This window comes from Crocuta crocuta, unplaced genomic scaffold, assembly GCF_008692635.1.
Source record: "Crocuta crocuta isolate KB4526 unplaced genomic scaffold, BGI_CrCroc_1.0 scaffold378, whole genome shotgun sequence".
NCBI classification, from domain to species: Eukaryota; Metazoa; Chordata; class Mammalia; order Carnivora; family Hyaenidae; genus Crocuta; species Crocuta crocuta.
The window spans coordinates 2,631,877-2,646,265 of record NW_027528871.1 but is presented as its reverse complement, the minus strand read 5'-3'; the positions used below and the strand labels follow the sequence as shown (position 1 = coordinate 2,646,265).

Sequence of the window (14,389 nt, the reverse complement as noted above, 5' to 3'; positions counted from 1 at the left end):
GTCTCCCACCCTGGAGTCTCCGATCCCGGCCCGATTTTATCTTCCCCGGTTCGCACTCACGTTAGAAGGCTCTCTCAGTGGATTCTGCGTCCTTTGTCTCCCAATCTCTCAGGTTTTGTAAGGTTTCCAATGGCTTCGGATCTTTTCTGTGTGATGTATGGGCGCGAGTGCAAGTACGGAGCTCCTTACTTCTCCACCATCTTGCCCCCTCTCTCCAGTGTTGTCCTTCTTAAGGGAAAATAAGTTTTAATAGCAAATTACATACACAAATTAGAAAAACTTATCAGTAATAAGGGCAATACCTTATTATTGCAACTTGGGCTGCGGGGAATTAGAGAGTCCACCAATTTCTTCCCTAAATTATTTCAGAACCTGGGAAATTATTTATAACAAAATATGTGAAAATGTGGGTAAATGTATACAACAGAGTGAAATCAGAAAAAATAAGAGGTGAGATCTATTTCATCTCAAGTGTTAAGAATATAGGGGGTGGGGCACCTGGGTGGTGCAGTTGATCAAGCCTCTGGCTCTTGGTTCCAGCTCATATCATGACCTCACATTGTAGGACTGACCCCCACATTATGCTGGGTGTGGAGCCTGCTTAAGATTCTCTCTCCCTGTTCCTCTGGCCCTCCCTGCTCATGCATTCATTCTCTCCCTCTTTAAAAAAGAAAAAGAAAAAAAAAAAGAATAAATGGAGGGAAATGATTTTCAGAGGAAATTATGTCTTATTCCTCTTTTATCAAATAAATGGTAGTTCTTTAGGAGGAAAAGCTGAAAGGGGGCAAATATAGAGGAATTATGTCCAAAGAAATCAAAACCTGAAACAGACCTAGATGAACTTTTGGTATGTTACATGTATCTCCTCCAGGCAGGCATATCTTTCTCTCTATCACCATTCTCAAATCAGAAAGTATATGCTTTTTAAAAAATATAAATATATTTGATTATTTTATTTCTGTAATGTTCTTCCCAAAACTAATCAGAAATTTCTTTTCCCCTTTTAGACACATCTGAAGCACTTTCTTTTCTTGTTTCTAACAAGACATTTCTTGTTAGTCAACACTGGTCTTATGCCTTGAACTTCACTCTCTGTATGGACACTTTAGTTTAGACATATAAATTATGCAGGAATACCACTTTTCAAAATACATGCATACAAACAAATAGATAAGTTACCCTTTCCTTAGTCTGGCAACTGGTCTATCACCCTACTGACCCTTACATACATACTTCTAGAGAGATTCCTTTATACTTGCCTCCTCTACTTCCTCAGATACAGTAACTTTAAAGGCACTGTTTTACCTTTCTCTTCCACTAAACTGCTTTTGTAAATATATCTCTATCATACAAGTAGCAAAATTAAAATGAAAATTTTCCTTCCTTATATATATATTGTACTCACCTGAGAATTTTTTAACACTATTAACCATTTCTCTGTTTGTTGTTTCTTTTGTTTTTACTTTCTTGAAAGTGACTATTTTCTTTTCAGATCTCCTGCTCATCTCCCTTAATATTTTTAGTATATATCATTCTCTTTTGCAGCTTTGCAAATGCTACAGTTTCTTTTCTTTAATGTTTATTTATTTTTGAGAGATAGAGAGAGAACACAAGTGGAGGAGGGGAAGAGAGAGAGGGAGACAGAGAATCCAGAGCAAACTCCAGGATCCAAGCTGTCAGCACAGAGCCCCACATGAGGTTGGATTCATGAATGGTGAGATCATGACTTGAGCCAAAGTCAGACACATGCCTGAGTCACCCAGGTGCCCTGAAATACTGCAGTTTCCAAGGTTCTATTCTAAGTCAGTCATAACCCATAATATTGGTTCTACTGAGCTCCGTAGTGATAACTACAACATAATCATTTTGTGTCCAAAATCAATTTTTACACCTTTTATTTTATATTTTATATTTGCTAAATTAGTCCAAACTCATATGGGTATTTTCACTTACATATATTGTATAGGTGTCCCCAAATAAACTTGTTGTCTACCTGGTTTGATTTTCCTACTTCTCCTATATCAAAAAATGGCACAAATTTATTAACTGTGGTGACAACTTCATGAAAATATTACATATGTAATATATATTATTATAAAATATATTATGCAGTGTGTAGATACATATCTGTGATGTGTAGATATATACATGTAATGATGTAATGTGTGGCTCTCTCTATATATAATAATTAAGACTTTGTGTACATGCCTATGTGTTTATCTATATCTGGATCTTGCATACTGGAGAAAGTCCCATATTGTCTTAATAGGTATAGATATATAGATAGATCAATGAATAGACATAATATGGACATTTGTACTTTTAAAAAAAATCCTTCTTATATTTTGAGCATGTGCAACACTATGATATAATTAATAAAAGAGTTAATCACAGTAGATATTCACCTTACTAATTTCACTTACAACGTGACAATGATTATGTCAGTCAAACCCACTCACTCTAGACTGAATAGAAATAGAGTGATTAAGGAACCTGCATTATGTGGATGAATGGTGTGTCAAAAGCTAACATTCACTGGTAGAGATAAAATTGGTAATGGATCTAGTGGTAGTATTCATTGTCCAGTGTCTGTTAGCAGCACTGGCTCTGAGTTCTTAAGGGAGTAGTGGTTAAGTCTCTTGCATCATCAATTCTTTGGGCAATGATAAAAGAGTTAATTCCCACATTTTTAAAGAAAAATTTCATTATACTTATGCAAATTACACAATCTTATGCCCTTTCACCTGGCAAATTCACACTTATTAGTTTTTATTAACAGATATATTTGCTCATTAACCATAAATAGGAATGATTTTCGCTTATGTATTTAGCAGAATTATGAAAACATCAACATTTTTGATCATCTGATAACTATGTATATTCATAATATATAATACTATTATCTTGTTTAAAAGAATGAAATAAGCCTACATATGAATATGTAAATATATGTACATACTATATGTGTGTATATGTATAGTATGTACATATATTTGTTCATATATATTTATCTTTTATACGCACACATATATATCCAAATAAAAACAAGATGTACATATTAGTGTGCATAATATGACCATGTTTTTGCAAATATATTTTAAGAATGTATGCTTTTATATATACACACACACATATATACACATTTATAAACATTTATGGAGTAAATTTTCCCAGTCATAAAGATATATCCATGAAAAGTGCTTATATATATGCTTATATATATATTGGAAAATTGTATTTGAACAAATCTGTACCTCCAAATAAAACTTTAAGGGGATAAAAACAAAAAATTAAAATGAAACTGAATATATTTTTAATAAATTAAAGTTTGAAAAGCCATTACTTCCAAAATAAACCATAGTTATAAAAACATAATGCTTTGAAATTTTTAGTTCAATGCTAAGAGCTCTAAATGACTTCTGAATAATTCTATGAACATTTTATTTTAAGGAGAATATTTATTTTAAAAATTTTATAAACTTAAATATCCTGGCTTGAACTTTCACTGCTTCCATCATTATAGACTTCAAGTGTTTCTGTGTGTTTGTAAAATCATGTAAAACAGGCTATCTTTTTACAATTTATCATATGGCAAAGATACTTTGTCTTTTTAATATTTAATTGATGGAGTATGAAAATGAACTAACTCTAGGGGTGCCTGGGTGGCTCAGTTTGTTAAGCATCCAACTTTGACTCAGGTCATGATCTCTCAGTTCATGGGTTTGAGCCCTGCATCAGGCTCTGTGCTGACGGCTCAGAACCTGGAGCCTGCTTTGGATTCTGTGTCTCCCTCTCTCTCTGACCCTCCTCCACTTGTGCTCTGTCTCTCTCAAAAATGAATAAATGTTAAAAAGAACTTTTAAATGAACTAATTGAAATGGCAATTTTCATTTTTCTCACCGTAATGTAGATGGTATAATCATACTAGCCACAAGAATAATATTTTACATACACTCCTTTTATATGATAGTTAAACTTCTTAACATCAAATCCATGGAAATGGATTATCTGATCCCCCTAAAAATTATATGCTTATTATTTTAAGCATGTGTTTTCTTTTAGGGGAATGCATTATATAAAAACAAACCCAATCCATGCAAAATTAGCAAATACTGTTTTAAAGAACTAAAATGAATATTAAAATATTGACATTTAATTTTTAATGTGTAAAAGAAAGTTATATCATAAATATAATTATTAATAAGTAGTTAATTATTACTCTACTTATAAAACTTTTGATATCTTTAATGTTAGGGAGTATGATTATGTTTCCAAGATCTAGCACCATCTTTGAAATATTTCATACTCAATAAAATGTTTAATACTCATAATTAGTCAAATATTAGGGAGATTTTAAGAAAGTAGAGTCTTTTAACATTAATAGAAATCAACAAAAATTTAATGTAGACCATGGTGTTTAATTTACATTTTTGATTTGTATATATGGTAGAGAAAGGTAACATAGACAGTGGGATGATCTGCATGAAAAGAATATAGTGGTGGGGAATATATTACTTTTCTATGTTTTATGACAAGTAATGCATATTTACTGGGTGGCTTGAAAGAACACAAATTTATTATCTCATTTTCTGTGCTTTAGAAGTCCAGGCATGGCATTAGCTGGGTTCTCTGTTCAGGGTCTGACAGGCTATAGTCAGACAGGCAGTGTCCTCATCTAGAGGCTCAACTGGGGAGTAATCCAATTCCAAACTCACATAGGCTTTGGGCAAATAGGATTTTAAGGTTTTTAATCTATTATTATGGATTCTGAATTCATCCAGCTGTCAAATGGAGGATGATCTCAAGAAATTGCTGTCTTTTGCAATTCTTTGTCAAATGACTCTCTCCATAAACCATTTAACACATGGCAGTTTGGGGACACTTGAGTGGCTCAGTTAGTTGGGAGTCCGACACTTGATTTCAGCTCAGGTTATGATCCTAGAGTTGTGGGACCAAGTACTATGTCAGGCTCTGCACTGAACATGGAAACTGCTTGGGGTTCTCTCTTTCTCTCTTTCACAGCAAAATTAAGCAGAAAATATAGAGAATTCCCATATACTCCCTACTCCACTTCTCTCTATATCTATATGGTTGACTCCACTATCAATATCCTGCACCAGAGTGGTACATTTGTTACAATTCATGAATCTATATTAACACATAATTATTATGCAAAGTTAATAGTTTACTTCAGGGTCACTCTTGGGCATTGTACCTTTTATGGGTTTTGACAATTGTGTGTTGACTTATCATCATTAAACCATGGTGATACAGAATAGTTTCACTGCCCTAAATCCCCTGCTTGATCTATTCATACTTCCCTCCCCACTAATCCCTAAGAGATCACTGATCATTTTATTGTCTCATAGTTTTGCATTTCAGAATGCCATGTAGTTTCAGTCCCACAATACGTAGCCTTTTCAGATTTGCTTCTTTCACTTAGTAATATACATTCAAGTTTCCACTGTAATTTTTCATGATTTATTAACTCTTTCCAGCACTAAAAAATATTTTAGTGTCTGGATATACCACAGTTTGTTTTGTGTAGATATTTTTTAATTTTTTTGTGTAAGACCCTAGGAGTGCAATTGCTGGATTATATAGTAAGAGTATGTTTAATTTTGTAGGACTGACCAACTGCCTTCCAAAGTGGCTGCACTAGTTTATATCCCCACCAGCAACGAATGAGAGTTCTTGTTGCTCTACACCTTCATCAGAATTTGACGTCAGTGGTCCAGATTTTGATCCTTCTAATAGGTATGTATTGGTATCTCATTATTATTTCAATATGCCTTTCTTAATAATAACAAGATGTGAAGCATCTTTTTACATGCTTACTTGCCATATGTATATGTTTATCTCCTATGGTGAGGTGTCCGTTCATGTCTTTTGCACACTTTTAAAATCAGGTTTGTCCTTTTCTTATGATTGAGCCCAATGTGGGTCTTGAACTCACATCCTTGAGATCAAGACCCGAGTTGAGGTCAAGAGTTGGATGCTTAACTGACTGAACCACCCACACACCCCTCTTACAATTGAGTTCTAGGAGTTCTTTGTACCGAAACAATTAAACTAATGTTTCTCTGTATATTAACTATCTGGAATTTAAACAAAAACTTGAAACTAAAAAGAAAAGATATAAAAGATATATTATTGATAACAGTCCTTTAATACATACATCTCTTGCATACATTTTCTTGTAGTCTGTGGTTTGTAATCTCATTATTTTTCACAGAACAGAAAAGAATCATTTTAATGAAGTCCAGCTTATCAATTTTTTCTGTCATGGATCATGTCTTTGATGATCTAACTAAAAAGTCATCATCATGACCAAAGTCATCTAGACTTTCTCCTATGTTATCTTCTAGGAGTTTGGGAAGTTTATTTTTTACAGTTAAGGTCTGTGATACATCTTTAGTCATTTTCTGTGAAGAATGTAAAGCCTGTGTTTAGATTTTGTTTGTTTGATTATTTTGTATGTGGATGTCCAGGGTTTCAGCACTTGTTATAGAAAAGACTTTTAGTTTTTGCCTTTGCTTCTTTGTCAGAGATCAATTGACTGTATTTATGTGGTTCTATGTTTGGAATCTGTATTCTGCTTCGTTGATCTCTGTCTATTCTTTGGCCAGTACCACACTGTGTTGGTTACTATAGCTTTATAGTAAGTCTTGAAGTCAGGTAGTATCAGTCCTCCAATTTTATTCAGCTCCTTCAAAATTGGCTACTTTTCTTGGTGTTTTCCTTCTCCTCATTAACTTTAGAATTGGTTTGATGCTATCCACAAAATAAATTACTAGTATTTGGGTTGGTATCAATAGTGGTGAATCCATAGATCAAGTTGAGAATAATAGACACCTTGACAATACTGAGTCTTCCTATCCATGAACATAGACTCTCTCTTCATTTAATTAGAAAAAAAAATGTTTATTTATTTTTGAGAGAGATAGAGACAGGTATGAGCATGGGAGGGGCAGAGAGAGGAGACACAGAATCTGAAGAAGGCTCCAGGCTCTGAGCTCTCAGCACAGAGCCTCATGCAGGGCTTGAACTTGCAAACCACGAGATTATGACCTGAGCTGAAGTTGGATGCTTAACCGACTGAGCCAACTAGGTGCTCCTCACTTCATTTAATTTTTTAAAAAGTTTCTTTCATCAGAATTTTGTATATTTTTATATCTATCTTGTACTACTTGTTTGCCAACTCCTTGGGAGTTTCCTGGGTGTAGTCTGAAATTGGCCCCCATTCATTGAGGGTAAGGAGAGACCATAGAAAGAGAATAACCACTTCATATTGGTAGGTGGCAGTTTTAGTAAACAAGGGAAGTTACTTGTAAGGCTTGTCTTGGATGGCTGTGAGATCATTAGATCTTCCCACCTACCCACCAGAACCATTAAAGTTTATAAAAAGGCTTAACTAGGTTCAGTCATATACATAGTCCATATAGCCTCAAAAGCACATTTCTGTCTCAAAGTTGTGTCCTTGCAACAGCTTCTGGGTTTGGAGAAGGCAAGCAGAAAGCACATTTCAATAATAAAGGAGGTGTAAAGAGTCTCTAATTACCCGGAACCAGATTGAGGGTCAACTGGTTGTCACATCTTCTTGATTATCTCCTCCAAAATGTACAAATTTTGTTAGATTTTATGTGTATTTATTTTTATTTGGAGAAGGGAGTTTAATGTAAATAGTATTGGGTTTATAATATCAAATTCCACTTATTGATTATTGCTATGTAGGAAAGTAGTTGACTTTTGTATGTTAACTTTGTATCCTGCAACCTTGTTACAATTGATTATTAGTTTGAGGAGTCTTTTGTTGCTTTTGTTGTTCTTTCAGGTTTTCTACTAGACAATTACATCGTTTGAAAACAAGGACAGTTTTATTTTATTTTTTCCTAATCTTGGATTCTTTCATTTCCTTTTCTTGTCTTATTGAACTAGCTAAGATTCCAATATGATGTTGTAAAGGATAATGAGTGTAAATATCCTTATCTTAGTGGAAAATTGTATGTATTTATCAACACTTTTTGTATACATATTTTTGAAGAAAAAAACATTGAAGCTTCAACAATAGGTTTTAGTCACTGAACAAAGTTGTATTATACACTGCTATAAGTTAAATATTGTGCTAAAAGTATGCAATTACTATCTAACAATGGCTAATCTTTTGCTTACTATATGTCAAGAAATGTTCTTAAAGAATTATACTTTTACACTTATTATCTAATTTAGTCTTTTTTTTAAGTTTATTTATTTACTTATTTTGAGAGAGAGAGAGAGAGAGAGAGAGAGAGGAAAGCACAAGCAGGGTGGGACAGAGAGAAAGAGAGAGAGAGAGAAAATCCTAAGGAGGCTCTGCACAGTCAGAGGGGTACTGGACACAGGGCTCAAACCCACCAACTGTGAGATTGTGACCTGAGCCGAACAAAGTCAGATGCTTAACCACTGAGCCACCAAGGGACCTCTTAACTCATTTAATCTTGATTATTATTCTTAGTTGCCAAATAAGTAACCTGAAACAGGAAGAGGTTTTATAAGTTGCTAAAGGTTTCCCAGAAACTATGTTATAAAGCCAAGTTGCAAAATCATGGAATCTAGAAACAAAGCCTTTGTGCTTAACTATGAAACTATACCATATGTAATAAAAAGTCATGACATCTAATATTTTATAGTTCAGTTATAGAGTTAAGATATATATTTTACAAGTTAAATGGTCTTATATGATTTTGTAATGAGTAACAACAACATTAAATGCTATAAGAGTTTCTGAAAGAGGATGATCAACATGGATGAGATAGACTTTAGTCAGTAGAAGAAAGCAGGTTGGTCACTGAGTTTCAGAGAAGGGGAGGTATTGCTGAGTAGGGTTTATATTATGAGCTATATGTAGTTAAAAGGAAGATGAGGTATTTCAATATAAAACAGATTATTCAAAATGGCATAAGGAGAAGACAAAATATTGTATGTGTAATTGTTTCTGAGATAAAGGTTAATACTTACATAATTTTGGATTGTGAATGGTATTTTTAAATCATAAAATAAAAGCCAAAAATAAAATCATGAAGGTTAATCTCTCTTACTATACTTTCAAATATTAAAACTAATGTGTATTAAAGTAAGCTATAAGTATGATAGAGAGCAAATGATAAACTGATAAATATTGGCAGCATATCTCACAAAAAGGTAATATAATACATTTGTATATAAATTAAAAATAGTAAATCAATAAAATATAATATATAAAATATAAAAAGTCAAGGCCAATAAATATATTTGTCAATATAATTATAATAATTAAAAAATAGTAAAAATCTACCAAGAGGAAATTTTCAAAAGAATATGTGGCTACCACCCAAAGTATTGTTCACAATAAATAATATCTTTATGTTATTTGAATTAATTTCAAGTCATATTAAGAACAACTGTTCATTTTTCTGTCAGTCAAAAATTATTTTATTTGTTTTTCTTTTTTTAAAAAATGTTTTAAATGGGTTTTTAAAATTTATTTCTGAGAGAGAGAGAGAAAGACAGCATGAGCAGGGGATGGTCAGAGAAAGAGGGAGACACAGAATCTGAAACAGGCTTCAGGCTCGGAGCTAGCTGTCAGCACAGAGCCCAACGTGGGGCTCGAACCTACAAACTGTGAGATCATGACCTGAGCCGAAGTCGGACGCTTAACCGACTGAGCCACCCAGGCGCCCCTGTTTGTTTATTTTTCAAAGTTTATTTTTGAGAGAGAGAGCAGGGGAGAGAGGGGAAGAGAGGATTTAAAGCGTGTTCTGCACTGACATCAGACAGCCCAATGAGGGACTAGAATTCATGAAATGCAAGATCATAACCTGAGTGGAAGTCAGAAGCTTAACCAACTGAGCTACCCAGGCATCCCTCAAATATTATTTTAAATGATAATATGGGTAGGGGTGCATGAATGGTTCAGTTGGTTGGCTGTGCAACTTAGATTTTGGTTCAAATCATGATCTTGCAGTTCATGGAGTCAAGCCCTACAAAAGAGGTTGAGATTCTCTTCCTCCTGTTTCTGCCCCTCCCCCACTCGTGCTCTCTCTGTCTCTCTCTCTCTTCAAAATAAGTAAATAAATTTTTAAAAAGTGAAAATACAGGTATTACAGAAATATTATAAAAGTGTCATTTTCTTCTGGAAGAAAAGTAAATTGTCAAATGCATCTAGTAAATAAATATGATGTGTATCTCTAAAAATAAATAAATAAACATTTAAAAGTAAAAAAAATATAGACATTGATAATTTTCTATGTAATAAATTATCAGTGAATTAAATAGAATAAAAAAATCAAAATAATAAATTTAATTTTCAGTCAAATCTAAACTCCGTTCTTAGAATATGATAGAGGTGTGGATCATAGCTCAAAGTATAAATATTAAGCACTGATTTCCATGCAAGTTTCATCTAGTTACTTGTTCAAGGAAATGTCTGGTGTTTACCCTCATGGATATTTAATCTTAATGTTTTTTGGAATTTTTGTTGAATACAGATGTTTAAAAATACATTTGGCATGTGTAAGATTTCCAAAGAGATGATATCCTTAGGTAAATGTTATGTAAACATCTGAAATAGTTAAATAATTAATGTTTCTAACTGTGAGACCCTAAAAATGTTACTTAAACTCTGTGACTCAATTTTGCCAGCTGTAAAACAAGTATAATTGTAATTCCTACATCACAGAGTTGTTGTGGGGGGCATATACTAATACATGTAAAGGTACTAGGACAATAATCAGTAATAGGTATTTTAGAATTATGTTATTTTGTAGTATTTTTGTTACAGTATAAAATGATTCATACTTTTAGTAACTGTTTCAGGAAGTCAGTATAGCCAATATAGAAGGGAATAAAGAGGTGTATTTCTGTGTTTCAACGTGTCCATATAAGCAACAAAATTATTTTCCTATAAATCAAATATGTTCTTGGCCTTTTCCAATTAAATTTCCATTGACTTTCCATGATGCAATCCAAGTACTTTCCCTTGGGAAAAGGTATCCTCCAAATGTCCTCAACATTCCAATATTATCACTTATTCCACTTTCCTTTGGTGAAATCCAGACTCTAAGTTTCTCATGATTACCCAGATTTATTATATCCTTTAAAATTCTGTATTTTGGGGGCACCTGGGTGGCTCAGCCTGTTAAGCGTCCGACTTCAGCTCAGGTCATGATCTCATGGTTTGTGGGTTCGAGTCCCACATCAGGCTCTGTGCTGACAGCTAGCTCAGAGCCTGGAGCCTGTTTCAGATTCTCTATCTCCCTCTTTCTCTGACCCTCCCCTGCTCACATTGTCTGTCTGTCTGTCTCTCTCTCTCTCAGAAATAAATAAAACATTAAAAAAGGAATAAAAATAAAACTCTATATTTTGCTCATGCTATTCATTCCATTCCTTTTTAGGAATACCGAAAAAATAAAATAAAATAAAAGCCCTATTCTCAACCCTAAAAACTTCTCATCAGTCTTAAAGATATAGATTTCATGCCAACTCTTCCAAAAAGTTATATACCACTTTCATTTAATTTCACATCTATTTGTTAATAATACATGTTGGATTGTATTTTGTCTTTTTAGAAGTCTATTCTCCCAAAGATTGTGAACTCCATAAACACATATGATGACCATATTTGTACTTTTATCTTGTTTCTGCATATTGTTTTTTATGTATGGAAAATCAATGTTTGTTAAGAGAATCAGTAGGTCATGTAGATTCATGAAACAGAGTCTTACCAAAGTAAATAATCTTTATGTGTTTAACAAGTGAGAGAAGACAGAACTGTATCTGTATACCCACTCTCTGCTTTACATATATGGATTTCATTAACCTTCACAGAATCCCAATTAAGTGCATAGTAGTTCCATTTTATAGACGAAAAAGCTGAAATCTTGTGCCTTACGCAAAGCACAGAATTCTCTGATTCTGTTGTTTACAAAACAGTTTTTAAATTTTAATGTTTCCACTAAATAAAATCACTATGATAGTTAGTGTAATTTATAAATAAATAAGATTGAAATTAAAATGATTTATTTTTATATGATAGGTAATTTAATAAAATATTTAATATTTTAAGCATGCCATCTTTCATGATAAGGCCTATTTTACAATAACTTAATATATCTGTCACCCAAATGATATAATTATGAAATTTTCAGTTAGCCTAACTGAAAGCATTATTTATCATGCTTTAGTTGTTTGCAGATTTTATTCAAATCCTATAGCTACCTATGTGACAGTGATAAGAGGAAAATGAGGGATATTATGCTTTATGTCAAACTCACTGCAATGGAGATTTAAAATTTTGATGGCCAAAGGGTAGACAATTCTTAACAAACAGAACATTAGAAGTTGTAACCGAAGTAACAAATGTGTAATAACACATTTTCCTTCTTTGTAGCCCTCAGGGTAAGAGTAGTAATAACAAAAGTTATTTTATATAATCTTATGTAGATATCACCTCCAAGGTAACACATTTCATGATGCTCTTTTTAAGAGAACAAAGAAAGATGGTACAATGTTACATAACCAAAAGGAAGGTCAAAATCTTAAAGTACTCTATTGGTTAGGTGTGAAAAGATTAAATGATAGCTAAAGAAAAACTGATTAGGTAGCAAACAGTAATCTGGAATTGTTTTCCTTAGTGAAATGAAAATATCCTTGCAAAATACTAAAAGCACAGTGCAATAAAGTAAAATGATAACGGTATCACAATAAATTTTGAGTAATTTCTAATCTCTAGAATGTAGCATCTTTAGAGATATGTTTCATGACATATGCAGAAGTTTTATGAAACTGAAATATTCAGATACACAAGATATGTTCACAATACAATATTTAGAGTAAGAAAATACAGTATGTATGTGTGAGAGAGTGTATGTGAATTTTTAAGTATACGAGAAAGCTAATCTTTATGGTTTTGAATAGGAACTATACTGAAATTGTTAAATAATTTCAGCATGATCATGTACAAAATTACAAATATGAGACTATAAAGTATAAATCATATATTTTAGTTTTCAGATTGTACTATAAATAACACTTATATTTTTATTTGTGTAATAATCTGAAGAAAGGAAAGCTGTGAGGATTATAAAAGAAATCTATGATAAAAAGCCCGGCATGAAGCCAAAAACATCTGAAACAGAACTTCTTAAATATATAAAACATAGGTTATTTTCTTCTGACAAGAGTATATTGGTGTCATGATAAATAAGATCAAGGTTAGAAACCAGTATGGGCTCTCAGCTGAAAGACTTTCACCATTAGTGTTTTCAGAATGAGAACAGTTGGTGCCTTAGCTTAAATAGTGTTCCTCTTCCTTGTCTTTGCTCGAAATGTCATAAATAGCAGTAGTGGTAAACAGCTTAAAAAAAAACTGAAAAGAAACTGTGAAAGCTTCAATATTAGATTGAGTGGTAAGAAAGGGGTATGGGTTGCAGTCTATGTTTCAGCCTAACCAAATGAATCCAACAGATTTTCAACAAAATTAAATGTGTTCTGCTTAACATTAAAACAAAAAGACTATTATAAAATAACAAACCTTTACCACATCATTCAAGAGAAAATTGATCCTAACCATAAAAAAAAAAAAGGCAGGACATTTTGCACATTCTTCCCTATGTATAGAAAACTTGGTAAAATGGTGTTTAAGATTTTTAATGAGGAGATAGTGACAGAAGTCATGAAATGAAACTTGCATTGTGACTCTCTTTCAAAGAATTCAGAATTTCAGTCTATGTTAAAATACAATTCAGGCACAAATGTAATGAGCACTAAGAGATAGTCACATTCAAAATTCTCAAACACCCATTCCTTAGCATATAGAATGCACTAGGATTTTAAAATCATTAATCTTTTTATCCATGATAAGCCATTTAAACCTTTCATTTTCTTTCCAGATTTCTAGAAAGCTTTAATTGGATTGAAAGAAACATGGAAGCCTGAAAAACTGTTATACTTCCTAGGGATAGATACTATGTACGTTAAAACCCTGGGGTTCACTGCTCTTCAAGAAAGCAAAAAAAAAAACCTCTTCATGTGCGACAAAGCCCATCGTTCCGTCATTTGTCAGTTTCCTCAGACATTCTTTTAAAATACTGTAGAAGTCCAATATTTCATATATAGAAAATTTGATTATCTACAAAGATAAAAGCATAACTTTAATACACATTACAATGTCATACAGAGATACTTAAATTGTGTCTCTGCCATGGATCCTTACAGAGTGCATTTCTAGTAGTTTAGTAAGGTCCTGGAACAATTTTGTGAATATGCTTGACCTTCTCTCGGTGTTATATACCACTACAGTACAATATACAGCACACAATACACATTTCAATATGAAAATGCCAAAGCCCACTTACAGCCAAGCCACTTAAAC

At 32.8% G+C, this 14,389-nt stretch overlaps 1 protein-coding gene across 3 annotated transcripts in view; it reads left to right on the top strand.

Moving 5' to 3' along the window:
* Positions 1 to 14,389, top strand: part of LOC144225308 (uncharacterized) — a 318,671-nt gene that overhangs the window by 137,044 nt on the left and 167,238 nt on the right. Inside the window, exons 3-4 of one of the 3 annotated variants that reach the window (XR_013333266.1) lie at positions 5,628 to 5,757; positions 13,908 to 13,952. The gene's annotated coding sequence lies outside the window, so the exon portion shown is untranslated. Of the gene's footprint in view, positions 1 to 5,627; positions 5,758 to 7,834; positions 7,918 to 13,907; positions 13,953 to 14,389 lie in introns of those variants that run through there. The other 2 variants (XR_013333265.1, XR_013333264.1) reach the window with 2 other exon arrangements.